Source organism: Pomacea canaliculata, linkage group LG9 (assembly GCF_003073045.1).
Source record: "Pomacea canaliculata isolate SZHN2017 linkage group LG9, ASM307304v1, whole genome shotgun sequence".
Lineage (NCBI taxonomy): Eukaryota > Metazoa > Mollusca > Gastropoda > Architaenioglossa > Ampullariidae > Pomacea > Pomacea canaliculata.
In genome coordinates, this window is record NC_037598.1 from 13085026 (window position 1) to 13108645 (window position 23620).

The 23620-nt window shown below is 39.2% G+C and overlaps 1 protein-coding gene and 1 long non-coding RNA gene across 3 annotated transcripts in view; both read right to left on the reverse strand.

Moving 5' to 3' along the window:
- The window catches only part of LOC112572661 (receptor-type tyrosine-protein phosphatase kappa-like), a 503329-nt gene that overhangs the window by 450630 nt on the left and 29079 nt on the right, over positions 1-23620 (reverse strand). The window lies entirely within an intron of this gene.
- On the reverse strand, positions 8637-21266 carry LOC112572715. Its single transcript, XR_003101060.1, has 3 exons — positions 21155-21266; positions 9333-9453; positions 8637-8763 (listed from the first exon to the last, which is right to left on the reverse strand). It is a non-coding gene; the product is annotated as an uncharacterized LOC112572715 (long non-coding RNA).

Genomic DNA, 23620 nt, shown 5'->3' on the forward strand with positions numbered 1-23620 from the left:
TTACTCTCTGTCTAACCGTCAGGGGAGCTCGTTGACACGGTCTATACTCAACAGACGTCATTAACGTCTGGTCACACTTGACTAGCTCTAATCCCTTAAGGTGAAATACATCACAAAGTAATTCTCTAAAACACCGGTGTGACGATCTAATCCTTCGAACAAGATTTCCGTCTCATAGTACGCTCGTTCAGGAATCAATGATTCATTTCCGTTAAATAACAAGTCAATGTCTCTCCAACTGTACAAAAATATTGTCAATGTATGCAATCTCCGAAGCCTTCAGTTTAGGTCTCAAAGTGAAAAAAAGTTGACAAGATGATTGATTCGTCGTTATAAATTTTAATGACATTTTCTAGTGATAAAACCTAAAATAACAAAAACCTTAAACGAAGAAGCAAAGAAAATGTTGTTGTCGGCTTTTTGTTTTTATGTAAAACATCTCACAGGATAAGCTTTGAAAATCAATGTCTTTTGACAGAAGAACAGTCTTCTAAGGTACTAACTTTTTACGGAAATTTTGGGATCCGACAGTATTTGCCTCGAAGAGCGTGTTTGCTGTGTACACTTCTGGGCGGGTCAGCCTACTTCAGAAAACGACTGACTGAGTTGCCATGTTTCAAACATTGTCGCAAGCAGAACACCTATCAAATTACTCACTGCCTTTATCAATTTATTTCTAGCTGAGTTAATGATAAGACCTTCACAAGGTGGTAGAAGATGCTCAACTGTCACACACAAGCCATCATCGGACTTTAGAAACTAAACACTGTTGTGTCTTAGCATAAAAGGGACCATAGTTATGCAGTTATGGGTTATCTCACTGAAATGGGAAGCAGAAGGTCTCTGGTCCGAACTCTTTTCAAACTAGAGTTGGATTACTAACCATGATCACACAACGAGTGCTCTTCCGAAAAGGCTACTTGATTGATCAGGTAGGTACAGACATAAGAGAAGGGTAAATATAATTTTAAATAAGTTGCCTTACTAATACTGTCTTTAATCTTACTCATTAATATTTTATTACAGAGATAGCTACGAGTAAGGGAACCGATTTTCTAAGGCTGTAGAAACAGTACATTCTATAAACATAAAAGTTTGTAGTCAAGAAAGTGGTAGATGAGACTTTCTGTCTGTTGTGCTGCATGTTCATAGGGTGATCCTTTTAAAAAGCAAGTGTACAATATGCAAAATTAAGCTACAGACTGCTGGGTACAACGTATTTTGGAGATACTATTTAAACTTATTATATTCGAATTTTTTACTCACTTTCTCTGCGTCCGTAGATGATGATTGAGTGCAAGGAAAAGTTTCGTCCCAGATCCACCCGCCACAGAGGATTGAAGTCGTTTGTTGCAGTGTGAATACAGTTGGGTGGTGTTGCTGTGATGTCAAAATGTGTGTCATTGTTTCCATTGATAGCGGAAGAGCAGTCTCCGGAAAATGTGTTGCCCTCTTTATACCGGGTACTAAGACTGCACGTTTTGTTGAAAGCGATGTTACCTGTAATACAAAATTTACACTTTTCCGAAATGTCAGTGGGCCTCTCATATATCAGATGTTAAAATGAAATTCATACAGTGTGAAACAAGTACTAAAAGTTATTCGGCTTAACAAAGCCGTCTACAATAATTAGATTAACAGACAATTCTCTATCACCTATCTCATTTTTTATATTCCCTCTGTCTTTACTGATCAAGCAGACAAAAATACGAGGACTATTATTTCAATCTTACGGACATGAAAATGTAAGCAAAACACACTGTTTGCAACCTTTTAAATTCTTATTTTACATGATCTTTACTTTATCAGTCAATTTTATTCTCAGCAGGTTCAATATGAACGACTACATTAACGTTGAATGACTATCATTAAAGGATATCATTGGCTTTCTGATTACATATAGAACAGTAAAGAAACTATGAGGGACGATTTGTTCATCTGTGTAACTATAATCCACAGCAAGTGAGACAGACATTTATTTACAGAAATGAGTGAGTCACGAGAATGTTGCTGCTGACAGACAGTATATCATAGTAAGACTGCAAGTGTATCTCAAAATACTGGCAAGACAATACTTACTCATATGATCAAGCTGAGCATGGGTTAAGATAAAAATGTTGACAAACACACACAGTGTTACAATCCACATCAACACACCACCCGCCATCTTACAGACACCCGACCTTCGTTTAAACTTCCTCGTACTTTAGAGACATTTCAATTCACTACCCTGATGGCGGATACGTGGGGGGAAATGTAGTTTTGGTAAACAGAAGCTTTCTCTATCTCTTTCAATACACGCGTCCGTGTTTGTCAGGTGTAAAAGATCAAGATGTGTAAAGAGCCTCACGTGTGTATTCAGTGTTTGCTTCACCACTCCCTGAACGATACTCTCCCTCTTTCTCTTGACATTTAAGTGCTCGTGCACGTCAGGGCGGATAAAAGTTGTCAGCTATCAACACTGTGTGTGTGTGCGTGTGTGCATACTGTGATTGCTGTTACCCAAATGCGAAGAAAAATAATTAGCCGTTACAAGAAAGGTGTCTGTAATTATAGACACTAATACCAGTCGCCATTCAAACCTGTTACCGGATATATGTGACTCAGTGCCCAACCTCGTAAACAACGAAGCTATCGCCTCTCACTACACAAGAGGTTTTAACTGTTCCTGTTGTAGTGAGGAGGCCTGTCAGGATATCGTCGAGTGGTGGTTGAACTTGAACTCAGCGGGTGGAAATCCTACCCTCCACTTGGCCGCTAATATGATAAAAATCATTGACATAGCGCCATATCACAGCCTTATGAGCATCTTCCGGTACTTAGCAAGAAATGATTATTGTAACATCATCCTGGGAGGGAATTGAAGAAGCTAGCCCCATTCCCCCTTCAAAAAAAAAAAAAAAAAAAAAAAAAAAAAAGAAAAAGAATAAAAATATGGATAAAGATAGAAACACTTTACTTTATTATCAAATCTATATAAATGCAAATATTGAGAAAAGCAAATCTTGTAGACAGAAGAAACAGACGACTAGAGTTGTCTGTGCAGTCTACTATCACGTTTCACCATCCAGGATGTAGAATTTATGTCATCGGTTTAGTCACCAAATAGAACAGATCGAGAATGCAGGTCAAATTCGCTGTCAGATGAAACAGGTTTTGCTGCCTCTAGTCATCAAGCAGTTTTACCACATTGCACAAGTCTTCTCTCGTTGTTGACATGCACAAACAAGAAAATGGACTAGGATAAAAATGGAGACGTGGAGGAATGTACTTTTATTTATTTAACGGATCAGCTGAAGCAGTAAAAATGAAACGGAAGTCACAATCACGAAAAATATCACAATACATCACTAGGGTCACAGGGGGTCAAACCATGGACTCCAAACTCAACATTTGCTAGGAAAATCTGGAAAGCTAGGACATCACCCTAGTAACCGGCAAACTATTAATTAAAAGATAAATTGAAATAAATGGTGCACGCTAGTATATACTCCCATAACTGCCTGATGTAACGTGGATTACATAACTGTACATACAAATTGAAGATCGATAACGCATGAAATTGATATGTGTTAATAATTTATTAATCGCGATACTCTTCCTCGGACTTCATCCATAAACAACTCAACTATTCCTGTCTCCACCTCTGTCTGCAGCTTCGGTATCCTTCTCGTTCGGACATTTCATTATCATATTTTTTTTTCAATTCTGCAGAATTGTTTACCTTGAAATTGGTAGGATTAATACTCTTCGTCATTATCTGACTAGTTGTGCAACATCTAACACTCTTATGTGTGTCTTTGTGTTCTCGAGGACAGACTTCTAATTTTCGTTTGCCTGTCATTCCCAAGTATTTTCTTGACAGACTTCAGAGGATCCAGAATAATGCTGCTCGTCTCATCTCCAGACCATCTAGATACGAACATATATCACCCATCATTCAACCTCTTCCCATGCTAACAGTCGCGGATGGTATAGTCTGTAAATTATCCAACGTGGAACAGATCACAATGGAGATATGGGAGTTGTGTCCCTTCGACTAACAGGCTGAGGAGATCGGCTCTCCTTCATTTACTTTGCTCTGTGGTCGTGCTTCGATTTGGATAAAAGTGTTGGACCTTCAGGTTTACACTTGCTTTTGTTACTTTTTTTTTTTTTGCTCTTCTGGTTTGCAACAGGACTGTATATAATGTATATAATGTTATTTAAAGGTCGAACTGTTGGATCGATCGGCCGGAGTCCACTCCGCCATGTTTCACACGCTTCGGTAGGTGTGTCAACTGTTCCAGTCAGTTCATTACAAAACTGGAACGCTAGTGATGTGCAACTCTCCAAAAATAGTTTGCGTACATGCTCTTTATATTTACAGATTATTGAATACTTAAAAGAAACTGCTTGTAAGTCGAACTTAAGTTGTTTGTTTCACTGGACACGTATTGAGGTAAGAAGCAGGCCTCTAGGTTCCCTTGCTGCTAGTCTGGATGCGGAGAGAAGAGTAGGGGGCGATGCTATCGTCACGACGGTCGAGTGCGTCATAGACGTTGTTGCTGTAGTCCGATGTGTCTTTCAGAGATGTAGAGCCTGGTCGTTCTGCTGGACATGTCAAGGGCGAAAGAACTACATGAACTAACTTCATCATTGCACTTTTTAAGATCATATCCACGGTATTGATAATATGGCTACAGACCGGTCGAATCGGTGATAAATAGGTTATTGTTTAATTATACAAAAGACTGTAACAAAATTTTTAAAAACTGAACTAAAGTCTTGTAAACAGCTACAAAACAGCTGAATATAAAAGTTTACTACTTGCACTGTAGTATATGAAGCTATAATGATGATTGTGACATAATGTGATCAGGAGACATTACCTGTGTCACAAGTCATGGAGGTTTCATTAGGTGAGCTGAGATGTTCGGTGTTTTGCTTGGATCTTGATCTTCTCAGACACCTAAGACAGTAAACTCACAAAGTTTAATTTCAATAAAAATAAAATAAATTGTATAATACTTCATTCTAATATACCTGTGTATACTTATACAAAAATAACTTCTTGCAGCTTTTCAGAAGAAAAATCTTAACCACCTCTTTGGAAAAACTTTAAAAAGCTTAGAATAATGTCTTTCTGATATTGCTCAGTAAGGAGAAGGTTGAGGCGTCTTTAACATGCTTCACTGATTTTTGTTGATTGCATGATTGCCACCCTGTACTATGTCTATCATGCCTTTGTAAGTTACTGACACATTACCACCCGAGTCGGTCTCTTTGGTACTTATGTTGTCTTCAATGAAATTCTCTGTTTTTTAGTTTTTATATTTTCTCTATGTTAAAGCTTGTAGAGTCCGCTTCAAATATCAGCTACTTAAAGGAATATCTTGCATAAACAAAGGTACTGTTCCATCCACTCTTTGGTTCTTCATTCACGAACTAATTCTTGTTTTTGTCATGATATCATCTGTTTCTGACGGTTATGTTTCTTGTACAGATCACAGTTAGTTTGCATTTAGCTTTACAAATGCTCTTCTTCTTGTATTTGTTCTTGTTCCTCTGTTTCTTTATCGTGATATTTTTAAGAAGCTATATGATCACAGGTAAGAGGGAAAATCTTTTGAAAGTGCATAATTGTTCCAGTCTGTTCGGTTTCTGTCAGGGTAAACTAAAGTGAGAGGTAATGACACTGCACGAGCAGCTCAAACACATGCAAAGTGATTCACACGTTTGTTAAAAGGACTAATAGGGTGAATTATTGTATGTGTATGGTGGAGTTTATAGGTGTATCTCGAAAACGTATAGACTATATTCGCCCATAGTTGGAGAAAAAATAGCATATGCCATACCTTACCTAATCATCAAAAAAGTCTATATGACGCTTGTCTTTTACAATTGTATACTAACATAGTGCATGTCACCAGAATCAAGAACAGAATTACAGTCGGGAAGACAGAAAAAGAAAGGGTAGGTATGAAGGGAAAGGATGTTGAGGTGACACTCAGTTCAGGAGAGTTCGAAAGAATTCGTCTGAGTGACTAAGAGTACGAGAGAAGGGGAAAAAGAAGAACGAAAAAGAATGCTTCGAAAGCTCAACTCACAGACCAATGAGGATTCCTGTAATAAGAAAGACAATACTACAGCCAACTGCTGTACCAGCCACAGGACCCGCCAAACCGGCAGTCTCCTTGTCACCGCAATGTGGCATCTTTTCTAAAACTAAGAAAGTAAAACACACACAAGAAGGCACTAAGAGAAATGTTAGATTTTCCATGTCGGTGGAAAAAAACGGTTACTTGCTCGGCGCAGACGCAATATTTGTAAATAATTTGTTTCACACGTCCCTTGGTATTTCAAGTTCTCAAGCTTTTGTGACAAGAGACTGTTATTTCTAACAATGCTGATCTGAAGGAATAAAAATTCAATGCTGGATATTTAAAAGGTCAATGATGGGGTGGTCAGTAGGAGACATTAATAAGCTCATTGATCCTGTCAACAACAACAAAGTTCTGTATGCCCAGCTATTTCAGTATGTTAGGGGCGTGGCGGCAGTTGTGGTAGTTGTTGCGGTGGTGGTAATATTTATGTGTTTTGGAGCGCACATTTGTGTTTAACTATTTACTACCGAAACAAAACAAAACTCACCCTCTAGACACAGGGGGGCTACAAAGTCTCCATCACAAAAGGGACAGACGCCGGTCTTCTTGTCACAGACGCTGTTGTCGGCGCAGTGGCCGCACTCTGTACACTGAGACCCGAACCACCCGTCAGCACACCCTGCATTAATTGACATTCTTGTTAACGTGTGGACACTTAACATTCTTACCATTTTTTAAATAACTGCTCTCTAATTATTTTATCAAATTGGTATAGTCGTGTAGTAAACAGTATTTTGTGAGGCAGAAAGTAAGTTATTTAGAGTCATCAGTTTACGTAATACTAAATGTCTTCTCTTCCTGATTTTCTGTGATCTATCTATTTATGTAAAGTAAACCGTTGTGAGATTGATAAATTATTTAAATCTTTGTTATTTAAATATACATTAGTTCTTTAGGGTAAAATCTTTATCTGCAATTCTTTCTGCATCACATTCTGTATGTCACGAACTGATCGTGTGTTGGCGAGAACAGAGCACAGCAAGTTATAGAGAGAGAAAGAGATAGGGAGAGACAGGAAGAGACAGGGTAAGAGTGTGAATACCAAAGAGAGAGAGAGAGAGAGAGGAAGAAAGATCGAGTACTATGGGTTTTAATGTCTGCACCCCTTACCTTGATCTTCGCTCGCCCTTATCTTCGATTCATTGGTCCCGGTAATGTGAGTGTTTTATGATAATGAGAGGTTAGTTAAGGGTCCTCCTATCCCAACGCTCTGGGGTCACCTGCGGGAGGTGACCATCGGTCGAGTCGGACCACCTTGTTTATTTTAAGGGTATATCGCGATGCACAGTAATAATAATGAAATATCACTAGCGCTTAGGTACGTGTATCATTGTCTGCGGGGGTCACGGGATTAGACGTGCATATAGCCTTTGGTAGCTTATTAGTAGACGCCTTCCCTCATACTCCTTTAGACAGAACGGTTCCTAAGTGGTTCTGCAAACGTAAGAAGTTGGCCTGAGGCCCGTTCTTCCACAACATTAGACGACTACCTGATGGCACTGGCTCAAAGAAACAAAGTATATTGCAAAAGAGTATGACCGCTTCTCATGGAAGACGAGTTAAGAGGTGAAGTGCGCCGACACCAGTCAACTGCATCCCCACCACTATCATCCATTGCCAGCAACAAGCGATGCGAGGGAGTGGCTGATGAGCTCCATCGCACCACCGGGACAGCATCTTGTCTTAAGGAGACAACCGTCGGGTATTCGCCTCATTTCCGCTGTCCTGTCGTTTATTGCTTGGACAACAAAGATGCAGGTAGCACGAATGTCACTATCATTTTTATTTATAGTATGAGAACATGAACTGGTCATGTCCCGGGGACGTGTGTGTTTTCTGAGATCAGCGAGCTATTCACTAAGGAACGAAATCCTGTGTTTATACGTTTATATATATAAAACAAATTGTTAGTAAATTATTTGCTATGTAACGTTATATATGTAATGAGAATGTTTTTATTTCGTGCTCAACTTGTTTAGCCTGAATAATACTGTCTTTGTAACTGTGTTGTCACTAGTTGATTTGAGCACGCGAGAAGTCTTACGTTGACACAGAGGAGGCTGCCATCCTGTCTAACAAATTGTTAGTAAATTATTTGCTATAAACGATATATTTAAATATAATTAGAATGTTTTATTTCGTTTTTTAATCTTTTTATGACTTATTGAACTGTCTTTGTAACTGTGTTCTCAGTTGTTGATTTGAGCACGCGATATCTTACTTTGACACAGAGGAGGGCTGCCATCTTTATTTCGGCTGACACTGACATGTCCCGTCAGTCATGCTGCAAGTGTCATGACATCCTTCACCACAGGTGTTTTGACAGTTGTTAGAAACGTTGTAGTGACCGTCCATGCAATCTGTCATAACACATCATTGTCATATCATCTAATATGTCACATTCTACCATTAGTTTTCTCCTAGATACTGTTATGGCAAATTATCATTTAACAACATCAGACCTCTGGGGTCATTGCGTTCTTACGTTGACACAGAGGAGACTGCCATCCTGGCCGACACTGACATGTCCCGTCAGTCCTGCTGCATGTGTCCTGACATCCTTCACCACAGGTGTTTCGACAGTCGTTAGACACGTTGTAATGACCGACTGAGCAACCTGTCATAACATATCATTGTTATATCATCTAATATATCGCATTCTAACAGTTTTCTCCTAGATGCTGTTATGGCAACTTATCAGTTAACAACATGAGACTTCTGCATGTGTCATGGCATCCTCTACCACAGGTATTTTGACAGTCGTTAGACAAGTTGTAGTGACAGTTGGACAGTTTCTCTACAGATTACAATGACAACAAAACATCTATAAAATAATGATTTTGCGTGTGGGTGTAAAATCACTGGACTGACATGACATGTTGAACTTTCAAAACATAGGTTGAGACAAAGACGGAGTATGGGATATATACAGGAGCCGCAACGAAAGCTCTATCAGGTACGTCCCCTGACATACGATGTGCACCGAGGCGGATCAATGACCTCCTGACCAGTCCCAGCCGAGAGATGTGCGACGCGAAGACCTTTCTCCTGACCGGACTAGACAGCTGACCATACGAACCCCCGTGGGTACCCTCCTGCTCCCCGCACCACGACCACCCCTGCAGCAGGCGACACACGAAAACTATAATTATAATAAAAGTTATGTGTAAGAACTGTTCACAGTACCTTTGACACAATCACCATTGTCTGAGTCGCAGTAATTTTCTTCCCCGGTATCATCACCTGCGTGTTGACACGTTTGACTGCACTGAGCTTGACAGTCACTGCCCACCATCGACCTTACACACTGAGAAAGATAAATTACAATCATTGAATGAATAGACCCACGAGCATTTAATCTGTGTTAGAAATTTTAGCCTTTCGATAATCAACACACACACACACAGAAAAAAATCATCCATCTCTCTCTCCCTAAGGTAAAAGTTGATTAGAATCTATATAAAATCACACGGTATCTTGTAATTTACATTCACGTGTTATATTTAAGAATTATTAAGATTCATGGTCGAAAGGAAATATATACTTTTTTCATAGCTTTTTCTTTCGTAATGAATTTTACAAGATTTTAGCTGTTAAAAAGAGATACAGTAGCAATGGTAACATGAGAGATATTATCCAAATTCATCATTAGGAAAGTGTTTAATTATGCATTGCCAATCACATTAAAATATGGAAGGAACATCATAGTCTGAATATACTGATGTAAAAGGTAAATACCCCAGATTTGGACTTCGCATATGTTTAAAAATGGCGAGTAATCGCCTGGTGATGTATAGTTTCTAGTGCATGGCACCACTCGTCCATGTCGAGGCGGACTTGAGAATATTCAATGACGGTGGTCACCATTCCTTGTAATTCCGACATGGAAACGTGTACACGTGTTCTCCATCGAGTGATACTTGAACACAGTCCATTCTGTCTATCCCTGTAAAGTACACAAACAGAGACATGGAACAGATAATTTTATGAAACATTACATGCATCAAAATAGACGTGAAAGTCTGAATAACCACACTCATGCGGACCATGGCATAGTTCAGCTGATTATGCCCCGTGTCATGCTGGTATGAGAGTGATGTCCCTTTGCCTAACTGGGGATTAGCTTTCTCTCGTTTTTTTAAAGCATCGTATTCGAGTTTTAGAATATTTGACTTATCTATTGTTAGCTATGGTAAGCTGTAGGCAAGGGTACTTACTCTAAAAACAACCCGACTGACTGCGTTGCCATGTTCTGAACTGAATACCTGTGACATCTTTCACTGCATTCATTGACTTATTTCCAGTAAAGCTTATGATAAGACCTTCACAAGATGGTAGAGGGAGTTGAACTGTAAAACACACGCCATCATTGTCGGACTACATTTAAAAAAAAAAACTTTTATAAAAAAAATTCGCTGTTGTGTCTCACAGAAACCCATAGACATCAGAAGGTGGCTTTTGTTTTTCTTTCAAACAGTGTACGCCCGTCAGGGAACTCAGTTGTTAATGATCACATTGTTAGATAATAAATGGCATTACATTTAGGGGTTAATGCACTCCAATGATAAGCAGAAGGTCCCTGCTCAGAATTATTTTCCTAGCGTTGGATTGCTACCCTTGCTCACACAGCGACTGTTCTTCTGAAAAGGCTACCTGATCTATCAGGAAAGGTAAAGACATAAGAGAAGGTCAACATATTTAACTGGATAATTTTGTTACCACTTGAAGGGATTCTGTAGACCTCCAGCGCGTGACGATGTAGTGGCACATGCATTACATTACAAATAAATTGCCTTCCAAGTACCGAGGCTGCCTCTACCTTTAACTCGTTAATATTTTAAGGGAAACGATTTTCTCAGGCTTCAGGGACAGTACATTCCTTAAGCGTAAAAGTTTTAAGTCAAGCAAGTAGTACAAGATAAGACTTTCTCTATGTTGTGCTGCATGTTCACATGGTGATTCATCAGGATTTTAAACAGCAAGTGCACAATATCAAAAATTGAACGATAGACTGATGGGTACAACGTATTTTGGAGATACTATTTAAACTTATTTTATTCATTTTTTTACTCACTGTCTCTGCGTCCGTACACAATGACTGAGTGCAAAGAAAAGTTTCGTCCCAGATCCACCCGCCACAGATGATTGTTGTCGAATATTCCAGTGTGAATACAGTTGGGTGTTGTTGCTCTGATGTCTAAATATGTGTCAGTGTTTCCATTGATAGCCGCAGAGCAGTCTCCAGATGATTTGTTGCCCTCTATATACCTGGAACTAATACTGCACGTTTTGTTAAAAGCGATGTTCCCTGAAACAGAAAGTTTGACTTTTCTTAAAGGTATGCTGGCCTCTTGTTTATCAGATGTTAAAATGTAGTTCACACATTTTCTAACGAATACAACACCTATTAAACAACCATATCGACTATTAGAAAATTATAATATAAAAACTTCCACAATAAAATATTAACAGATAGCACATAAGAATATCGGATACTTTTATATTAAGGTTAGAGACGTTTGCAAAGTAAATATAAAATGTCAGCAAATACACTGTACGCAACCTTTTGAGTTCATTAAATACTTGCTAGTGACTGTGGCGCAGTAAGCTAGTAGAACATGTTATCATTATTAGCATACCTTCTACTCCATAAAATCAATAAATTTCTTTCAGCAGGTTTATCACGTCTCTATTTACATCGAATGCGATATTAGGTATCGATTTGCTTTCTGATTGCTGGCAAACTGTCACACTTATCTTTACAAATCTCTATATTATTAAGCTAGGTATCACATGTTTATAAGTGTGAAGTAGCATATATTTGAGTTTGTGCACTAAATGTTCGCAGTTTTTATGCATAATTTATTTCATACCGCAAACTTTCAGGCTCAGCTGTTTCATTGAAAATATGAAGTAACTGTCATAACGGTCGTGGTGATACTGAAGATCTGAGGTATCAACCGTTGGCATTTAAAGTCTTCTTAGAGCATTACGGTAATAACGATCATTTGTGGAACTCGGGTGTTATCTTGTTTAACTGGTCATGACAGGTAAAATATGTGTCGTGAGTCACGAGATTTTGTTTACTGAGAGATAAGCCATTGTAACACTGGAAAATAATGGTTATCCTAAAATCCTGGCAATGACAATACTCACTCATATGACCAGCTGTGGAGGGTTAAAACAAGATATCAGCAAATACACACAGTGTCACAAACAAACAATCCATACAACCTGCCATCTTAACTTACACTCGACTAAAATTATAAACTTCTCGTAAATTATGTTTAGACCTAGTCAACAGGAAGGAGAATCCGTGTGTAAACAGACAACAAGTTTTCTTAGCTCTCTCAGTGCTGAAGTCCTGGTGGCTCTGATGTGAACACACATAGGTAGGAATGCATCCACAAGACGTGTAAACTATGTCTGCAGTAGAAAACAAGGCCTAATTGGAAGGTGAATAATAACAATGTTTTGTCAAGTTGTTCGCTTTCTTATCTGTGTCACCTTAATGATAGATGACCGTCAAAATTTATCAAATAACCTCGAACACACACTTGCTGTGTCGCAAACGCTCAACCAGAGCTAAACACCAGACCACGTCGCTCAGCATGTACACGATGTTCCAATCATCAACCACTGAGACAGCAACAACAACAAAATAGCGTTACAAAACAACAAATTTATACATACAAAACAATAGTAATAGAAAAGCAACCGTATACACACATGCACACCAACATTTAGAAAAAAAAACGAAACTGCCAATGCTTGGTGATATGCGAAAATAAGAAATAAAAAAAGGGAGGGGGGTGACAAAGGGCGACACAACGGCCAAACACTGCCGGGTAGCTCTGGGTAGTGATTTATCAAGGTTTCCAGGTTCCTACTGCAGCTTGCCCTCTGGCCCTGAGGCCACCTCTCCTCAGGTACACAAAAGGTGGGAACTTTTGCAGGTTCGAAGCCGACGTTGGTCGTGGGTCTATCACAGGGTTTTGCAACTCCAGCTCCAGGGGAAGCTTGATCGCACCAGAAGCACAGAGCCGGTCACGTACCGCACGCCTGACGATGTTAGACAGTGTGAAGAAAGGCAGACAAATCGAAGAGACATTTTACAAAACAAACAAGCTGAGGGATCGGCTTTCCCCTGATTAATATTTGTTTTGTGGTCACCTTCGCTTTAGGATAAAAGTTGTTGGACTCATGTCTACAAGCGCCCTTTGCTGCGTTTTCTTAACTCGTCCTGTTGCAAGAGAATTGTATTAGTGTTTTGAAAGTGCCGAACTGTTGGATGCTCATTGGCTGCAGTCCCACTCCGCATGTTGCATCGCGTGCGGGTAGCGACCTTGATATGTATTAAATAACTGAAATGATGATCACCTTCTTGCAGTTTTATGTGATAACATTTCTTCATGTTCTCAAGATTACTCAATATCGTCACAGTAATTGTCAAATGTCACTAACCTTATTCTCTGAGTCGGTACTGGTAGACTGACATTTATGACCTTTTACTGTCGGAACGCACCGAGTCCTCGCGTTGTTCATCCTTCTACATCTTTTTTCCTATTTGGTTAAATTGTTTTACATCTTTGTGACTATTTTGTAATTTTGTTCAGCGCAATTAGTCCGCCCTAAAATATTGCTTTTTTGACATGATTATCATCAGGTACATGTACTAAAGCAAATTTATTCAAGAATCTCATAATTCCTCTCAGCTCTTTCGGTTTTTGTAAATGACAGTAAACTGTTAGATACATGAAAGGAAAACTCCATGTTTACTACGCAATAAACTATAACTGTAAGGTAATCAGTTGTGTGTTCAAGTCAGTTTATTCCGAAACTGGAATACTAGTGATGTGCAACTCTCCATCGAAAACAGGTGGCGTACATGATTTTTTTTATATTTACAAATTATTGAATATTTAAAAGAAACTGCTTGTAAGTCGAATTTACGTTGTTTCACTGGACACGTATTGAGGTAAGAAGCAGGCCTCTAGGTTTTGCTGCTAGTCTGGATGTGGGAGAAGAGTAGGGGGGGCGATGCTCTCCGACGAGGTCGAGTGCGTCTGACGTTGTTGCTGTAGTCGATGTGTTTTTCAGAGATGTAGAGCCTGGTCGTTCTGCTGGACCCATGTCAGGGCGAAAAAAAACTACATGAAGCTAACATTCATGATTATCCTTTTAAAGATCACATGCAGGTATGATGATATGGCTACAGACCGGTCGGGTGGTGATAAAATAGGTTATTGTTTAATTATACGGAAACTGTAACTTGATACTAAACATTTTACTTCAAAAAACGCTGAACTTAAATCTTGCCACACACAACAGCTACAAAACCGCCGAACATAAAGTTTACTACTTGCCTGTAATATATGAGCTATAATGAATGATTGTGAGATAATGTGACGGAGACATTACTGTTGAGGAGATTTCATTACGTGAGCTGAGATGTTGGTGTTTTGCTTGGATTTGATCTTCTCTAGAAAACTAAAACAATAAACTCTCAAAGTTAATTTAAATAAAATAAAATTAATAATAATACTTATTATATAATACCTGTGTATACTTATCAAAATCTTCTTGCATTTTTTAGAAGAAAGATTCTTACCCCTCTTCGGAAAAATTTTAAAAAGCTTAGAATAATGTTTTCTGATATTGCTCAGTAAGGAGAAGGTTTATATCTTTAGGATGCTTACTCATTTTCGTTGATTGCATGATTGCACCTGTACATTATCTACATTCTTTGTAAGTTACCGATTAAACATTACTCACCGAGTCGGTCTCTTTGGAGTTATGATTGTTTTCAATGAGTGAAATTCTCTGTTTTTGTTTTAATTTTTTCTCTGTATACTAAAGCATGTAGATCCGCTTCAAATATGGCTACTTAAGATTATTGTATAAAAACATAAGGTCTGTCATCCTCTGCTTCTTTTATTCACTCATGAATTCTTGTTTTTGTCATGATATATCTGTTTCTGACGGTTATGTTTTTCTTGTACGGATCGACAGTTTGCATGTAGCCTAAGTTACAAATGCTCTTCTTCTTGTATTTGTTCTTGTTCTCTTTTCTTTATCATTTTTTTTAGGAAGCTATTATGAACATAGGTAAGGAGGGAAAGTCTTTTGAAGTGGATAATTGTTCCAGTCTGTACGGTTTCTGTCAGGGTAAAGCTATGTTGTGAGAGGGGTAATGACAACTGCACGAGCAGATCAACACATTTCAAAGTGATTCACCGTTTGTGAAAAGGAGATAGGGGTGATTGTTTCTGTGGTGGTGGAGTTTATATAAGGTGTATCTCGAACGTAGACTATATTCGCTCAGAGAATTGGAGAAAATTAGCATAATGTTATACCTTACCTAATCATCAAAAAAAGTCTATATGAGCTTTGTCTTTTAAAATTATATTATTAACATAGTGCATGTCCACAGATCAAGAACGTAGAATACAATCAGGAAGACAGACAAAGAAAGGATAGGTATGAAGGGAAAGATGTTTAGGTGATGTGATTCCCGTTGAGGGATGGAACAAAAGAAAACGTGAGTGACAAGAGTAAACAGAGAAGGGGAAAGTGAAGAACCGAAAAGATTGCTCGAAGCTCAATCAATAGACCAATTAGATTTTCCTGTAATAAAGAAAGACAATAGTGACTACAGAAAAACTGCTGCACCAGCACAGGACCCGCCAAACTGACAGTCTCCTTGTCACCGCAATGTGGAATCTTTCTAAATGAGAAGTAAAAACACAAGAAGGCACTAGAGAATGTGTGCTTTGCCTGTGCCTGGAGAAAATATGGTTGACTGGATCGGTGCAGATATTTGTAATAGTTTGTTTAGACGTCCTTGGAAGTAGGCTCTCAAATTTTTGTGAAAAGACTGGAAGTTTTAACAAAGCTGACTCCTAAGAATGACGAAAATTCAATGCTGGATATTTAATATAAGTTAATGATGGGGTCATTATTAAGAGACATTAATAAAGTTTGTGATCTGCCTACAAAGAGTTCTGTATGCCAAGGTACTTTCAGTATGTTGTTTGGGGCGTGTGGCAGTGGGTGGTGTTAATTGGTTGGGTGGTGGTAATGTTTATGTTGTTTTGGGAGCGCTTTGTGTTCTAAACACTAACTATTTACTACCCGAAAAAACAAAAACTCGACCCTCTAGACCAGGGGGGGTACAAAGTCTCATTCACAAAGGAAGACGCCGGTCCTTCTTGTCAAGCAGCGCTGTTGTTGGCGCAGTGGCCTGCACTCTGTACCTCAGACGGAACACCCGTCAGCAACCCCTGAATTAATAGATAACTGGTCACTTACCATCTCTTACCATGTCTTAAATAATTGTTCTTAATTATTTATCAAATTCGTATAGTCATATTAGTAACAACTGTTTTGTGGCGCAGAAGTAGGTTTTTTAAGTCATTGTTTACGAGTCCGTTACTAAATGCGATTCTTCTGATTTCTGTGATCTATTTATTTATGTAAAGTAAACCGTTGTGAGATTGATAAACTTATTTAAGTCTTTGTTGTTAACGAAATATACTTAGTTCTTTAGGTAAAATTTGTATCTGCAAATTCTTTCTGCATCACATTTCTGTTCACGAATAATCGTGTGTTGGCCAGAACAGAGAGCACGCAGAGTTAATAGAGAGAGAAAAGATAGGGAGAGCAGGAAGAGACAGGGTAAGAATGTGATACGAGAGAGAGAGAGGAAGGAAGATGGGGTACTATGGGTTTTAATGTCTGCCGTCCTTACCTTGATCTTCGCTCGCCCTTATCTCCGATTCATTGATCCAGGTAATGTGAGTGTTTTATAATAATGAGAGGTTAGTTAAGGGTCCTCCCTTCTCTACGCTCTGGGGTCACCTGCGCGAGGTGACATCGGTCGAGTCGGACCACGCTTATTTATTTTAAGGGTATATCGCGATGCACAGTAATAATAATGTAATATACTAGCGTTAGTTACGGGTGCCCATTGTCTGTGGGGTCACGGGATGTTTTTTATTTAGACGTGCATATAGCCCTAGGGTAGCGCTTTATTAGTAGACGCCTTCTCATACTCTTTAGACAGAACGGTTCCTAAGTGGTTTGCAGACGTAAGAAGTAGAACCTGAGGCCTGTTCTTCCACAACAATAGACTACCTGCGCACTAGCTAAAAGAAACCAAGTATATTGCAAAAGAGTATGGGCGCTTCTCATGGAAGACGAGTTAAGAGGTGAAGAGCTCCGACACCGGTCAGCGGCATCCCCACCACTATCATCCATTGCCAGCAGCAAGCGATGCGAGAGAGTGGCTGATGAGCTTCATCGCACCACCGGGACAGCATCTTGTCTTAAGGAGACAACCGTCGGTTATTCGCGTCATTGCCGCTGAACTGGTCATGTCCCAGAGACGTGTGTGTGTTTTTGAGATCAGCGAGCTATTCATTAAGGAACGAAATCCTGTCTTTATAGGTTTATATATATAAAAAAATTGTTAGTAAATTTTTGCTATAAACGATATATTTAATATAATTAGAATGTTTTTATTTCGTGTTCGACTTATTTGAACTGTCTTTGTAACTGTGTTGTCAGTTGTTGATTTGAGCACGCGAGTATTCTTACATTGACACAGAGGAGGCTGCCATCGTGTCTGACACTGACATGTCCCGTCAGTCCTGCTGCAAGTGTCATGACATCCTTCACCACAGGTGTTTTGACAGTCGTTAGACTCGTTGTAGTGACCGTCTGAGCAGCCTGTCATAACACATCCTTGTTATATCATCTAATATGTCACATTCTAAAATTAGTTTTCTCCTAGATACTGTTATGGCAACTTATCATTTAACAACATCAGACCTCTGGGGTCATTGCGTTCTTACGTTGACACAGAGGAGGCTGCCATCCTGGTCGACACTGACATGTCCCGTAAGTCTTGCTGCAAGTGTCATGACATCCTTCAGCACAGGTGTTGTGACAGTCGTTAGACTCGTTGTAGTGACCGTCTGAGCAGCCTGTCATAACATATCATTGTTATATTATCTAATATGTCACATTCTAAAATTAGTTTTCTCCTAGATGCTGTTATGGCAACTTATCATTTAACAACATGAGACCTCTGCATGTGTCATGACATCCTCTACCACATGTATTTTGACAGTCGTTAGACATGTTGTACTGATGGTTGGACAGTTTCTCGACAGATTACAATGACAACAAAAAATCTATAAAATAATGATTTTGGGTGTGTTCAACTGTCAAAACAGGTTGAGACACAGACGGAGTATGGAATATATATATGTGCTTCATGTCTCGTGACATCCTGTACCAAAAATGTCTTCAGTCGTTAGACATGTTGCAATGACTGAGCAATCAACCTGTGGAATGTATTCATGAACAGATGACTGGATGAGTGGGGGAGTGAGAGAATGAATATTTTAGATTGCCCTGTAGAGGTGACAATGACTGGAATGGCTAGGCCAATAAAATGTCCGAGTTTGAGTTTATCAATGCATTCTCAAATTGCGACGCTTTGGTTTTCTTTCTATTTAGTGGAGGATTGTACACATTTTTATCTGTTGCTCAATTTGCAGCAACAGCTATGGCATCCAACGGCAAAACTACATGTGCGACGTACTCCAACGAAAGAAACCTTATTTTAAAACAATAATCGATGTGAATAATTTAAGAGAATCAAGACAATATGATTTGTTTTAAAAATAGGACAGTACGGTCAACAGAAAGCGATAAAGATAAGTACGGTGATTTCCATACATTTGTAATTCCAACCAATATTATCGATATAACCAATATTACTTGATTTTATAGGCTAATCATGAAGATTAAAGCTGTATGAAGTTATAATTCTCGAGAAACACTTGAGCCATCAACAAGGTTTGTAAAATAGGAACAAATATCCTGTAGCAAGATATAGGCCGTTGAGCAACACTCCTCGTCGAAGCGAGCTCTGCGCATGCGTAGCTACCATTTCCTGCGCAAGCGCTGTTCGATAAAAATTTCGTCAGATGTAGCATGATAGACCGTTGAGCGAGACTCCATGTCGAAGCGAGCTTGTTGTAGGGGAAGAACAGAAATTTTTGTACATTTGTCTCAGAGAGAAACTACCTTTCCTACAGTAATAGGAAGCCTCGTTCTGCAGACACTGCATGGATCTTCTAGTGTTGCTAAATGGATTAGTAGACATGTTTGTGGTATTTTTTTCTCAAAACCAATAAAAAAGCCTAAGTTGTATGTGTTTAGCTTTCACAGATCACTTGCGATTTAAGATTGGTGAAGAGAACGTTGAGACATCAGTTCACCTGGGATTTGAAACGATCGAAGAGAACGTTCGATGTACGTAGTCTTCTTTTATAGTCCTCAACATCGAGTCTTACAGGAAATGACCCTGTAAAAGAGTCATGAACTGTGACCTTCGGCACATGCGCAGAGGTCGCTTCAACGAGGACTGCCCCAAAGTCCGTCCTCCGGAAGACTTGAATGTCGGCGCTTGGCAGACAGTCCGCTGACACAGGTTTGGAAGCACGTTGATGGTTGATAGCACTCCGTCCTCACTTCGATGACTGACTGCCATCTGTTTACTCTTCGACAATAACTGTCACCCCGGCTACCATCAGAGCCTGTATAAAGCGATGCACATATATAACAAGGTATTCGGTCATGCACATATAATCACTAAGCTCACCCCACCCCCCAAGTGTGTCTCTTGCGAAATTCCGCGAACAGCTTCGTCCGCGAAGACAGATGCACAACCCTATGTACACAAAGCCAACTCCCTAACACAACCTCAGTCGATAACAATACAGTGTCACAATTGTAAAAGAAAAAAAAAAAACAACAAAAAACCAAATAGCACATGACAGATTTCTAGCTGCTTTCCCACTCCCCCCACACACATATACAGAAATGACCTCGCAGCCAGTCGCTCACGCACATCGCACATCTGCGTACTGGCCAGCTAGCCATTAGCCTGCAAAACGACGATAGGAAAAGTTCTGATTACTCACCCAACGGCTCGTTATGCGTTGATTCTGCCGCACACAGAAAACGCAGGAGGAATGTTACCGTTTGCCAGGACCGATCCCAAAACCAGGGAATCTACACAGCCGAGTTCTGAGCACACCAGCGTCTCCCCGCACCAAAGCTCTTCTCTCTCACTGTCGATCCGATTCCGGGCCTCCAATAATTACTTTCAGTCTAGCCTCGGGGAGAAGAAAGCTTCTGCTACACATCACTAGGGTCGCCACCCTCATGTCCCGTCAAGAACCGCAACAAAAGACCCTGTCCGGTACGCCCCCTGACTTACGATGTGCCCCGAGGCGGGTCAATGACCTCCTGACCAGTCACAGCCGAGAGATTCGCGAAGCGACGGCCTTTCTCCTGACCGGACTAGACAGCTGACCAACCCCTTCCTGGTCCCCGCACCACGACCACCCCTGCAGCAGGCGACAAACGACAACTATAATTATTATAAAAAGTTTATGTGTAAGAATTGCTCACAGTACCTTTGACACAAGCACCATTGTCTGAGTCACAGTAATTGTCTTCCCCGGTATCATCACCTGCGCCCTGACATGTTTGACTGCACTGAGCTTGACAGTCACTGCCCCACCATCCGATCTGACACACTGAGAAAGATAAGTTACACTGAATTAATGAATAGACCCACGTACAATCAATCTGTGTTAGAATTTTCATCCTTTCGATAATCAACACACAGAGTGAAAAAAAATCATGCTATAAGTAGTATTTATTCTCTATGTAAAATCAACGCTAAGTAATTACATTCTTATATTCTAGTGCATTACTAGTATTCATGGTCGGAATGTTTAAAATAAAGATATACCTTTTTTCATAGCTTTTTCTTTCGAAATGAGTTTTACAAGATTTTAGCTGTAGAAAGAGAACCGATAGCAATGGTAACATTTGCAAGTGTGAAATTATCATTGCCAGTCACATATACGTCTGGAAGAAACATAATACCATTATTTAGTACATACTGCTATAAACATAAATACCCCATATTTGGACTTCGCATATGTTTAAAAATGGCGCGTAATCGCCTTTGAATGTATTGTGTCTAGTGATGGTCACCACTCGTCCATGTCGAGGCGGACTCAGATCAATGACGGTGGTCAACTCCCTTGTACCCGGACACGGAAACGTGTACACGTGTTCTCCATCGAGTGAAACTTGAGCACAGTCTATTCTTCCGATATCTGTAAAGTACATAAACGGAGATATGGAACACATAAGAACAGATACTTCTATGAAACTTTACATGCATCAAAATAGACGTGAAATTCTGAATAACTATTCATGCATACCATGTCAAATTTCTGCCGATTATGCCCCGTCTCTTGCTGGTATGAGAGTGATGTCCCTTTGCCAAACTGGGGACTAGTTTTCGTTCGTTTTGTTAAAGCATCGTCGTCGAGTTTTAGTATATTTTACTGATCTGTGATGTTTGTTGCGCCGTTTTTCTCTGTTCTGGACTTATCTTCTTGTGCTGCGTCGTTTCCTTCAATCAACACTCTCATCTACTGACGGTTTCTGTGTGCTGTTCTTTGCTTTGCCATTATCTTTTGAGTTTTTGACTGAACAGGATTACAAGTCTTCTTCATTTTCCGACGTTGTAAACCATGTTGCTTTTCATTTTTTGATGGAGGGACCATGGAGGTAGCTACAAGTGAATTTTGGATTTTGATATTAGACCTTTCGATCTCTGTGCTTAAGCTGATGTCGTCTGGTGATCAGATGCGTTTCGTTTCATCCTGCATAATTTTAAGTCCTGCCGGCTAGTTGCAAGAGAGCCCCTAGTTGTTACTCTCTGTCTAGCCGACAGGTGACCTCTTCAAAACAGACATCATTAGCGTTCTGTTGGCCATCTGGTCATGCTTGACTAGCCATAGCCGCTTAAGAATATTTTCATCTCAAAGTAAATTTATAAAATCCAGAGTCACGATCTGAATCTTTTCACGAGATAGCCCTTCGAAACTCAGAGTGAGCTGTGCAAAAATCTTGTTAGTTATCCATCTCTGAATCCTTCTCGGAGTAAGGTACGTGAAGGTCTTTGCACAGTTATTATATATATATATGTTACCGGCTTGCGATGTAATGTCTTACTTATGCTTACCACATGACATGTGTTCCAAAACATTTCTAAAGATCATTCATGTTAAAAATTATCTGGACTACATCTATCGCCTTAGTCCCATCTGGGATGCCATAGAAAGACATTTACCAATACATAGTTTCTACTTTAGTTTTAGATTGCTAGTTGTAAACGCTAAATCTGTTGTCATTGTTTTCTACATGTTACGAAGCAGCTGCTATAAAACTATTCAAAGTGGTACACAAAATGTATTATATAGTTTTATTTATACGCGTAGTAAAGTCATTATGTCCATTGTAACTAATTAGCAAAATTCAAGACTAACTGTAATTCAGAAAATAATTTATAAAAAGTTTAGGTCTTAAAGTAAAAAAAATTAAAAAAATAAAAAAACTTATTCAGAATTAAAAATTAACATCTTCTAGTGAAAATATCATAACAAAAGCCTGAAACTTCAAAGCAAAGAAAATAATGTTGTCCGCTTTTACTTCAATAATTATATCTTACAGGGAAATTTCAACAGCCCCAAAATTTACAGCTCATGCCAGCCACATGACTTTAAAAAATTCTCTTTCATATTTTTTCTTTTATCTGAAAAAGAAATATGACTGTAGATATAAGCCACGTTGTGATAAAACTTTAAAGATCGATGACAGAAGAACAGTATCTCAATAGCACCAACTATTCTCTGTACGGATATTTTGTATTGTGTTTGCCTCGAAGCGCGTTTGTTAGCTGTGTACACTTGTAGGCGGGGTAACCTACTCCTAAAAAACGACTGACTGCGTTGCCATGCGCTGAACTGAACACCTGTGACATCACTCACTGCCTTCATTGACTTATTTCTAGTAAAGCTTATGATTAGACAATTCACAAGGGGTAGAGGAAGTAGAACCGTCAAACACATGCCATCATCGTCGGACTATTAAAAAAAAAAAAAAAAAAAAAAAAAAAAAAAAAAAAAACTACTTTTATCAAACAACTCTCTGTTGTCGTCTCACAATAAAAGAAACAGATAGAGATCAGAAGGTGGCTATTGTATTACTTTTAAATGTTGTACATCCGTCACGGGACTCAATTGCTAATGATGACATTGTTAAATAATGAATGGCATCACAATTAGGGGTTATTGCACTCGAATGATAAGCAGAAGGTCTCTGGTCAGAAATTTTTTTCGAACCTAGTATTGGATTACTAACCCTGCTCACACAACGGCTGTTCTTCTCTAAAGGCTAACTGATCTATCAGAAAAGGTAAAGACATACGAGAAAGGTAAACATATTTAACTGGATAATTTTGTTATCACTTGAAGGGATTCTCTAGACATCCAGCGCATGACGAAGTAATGGCAAACGTTGCCTAACAAATA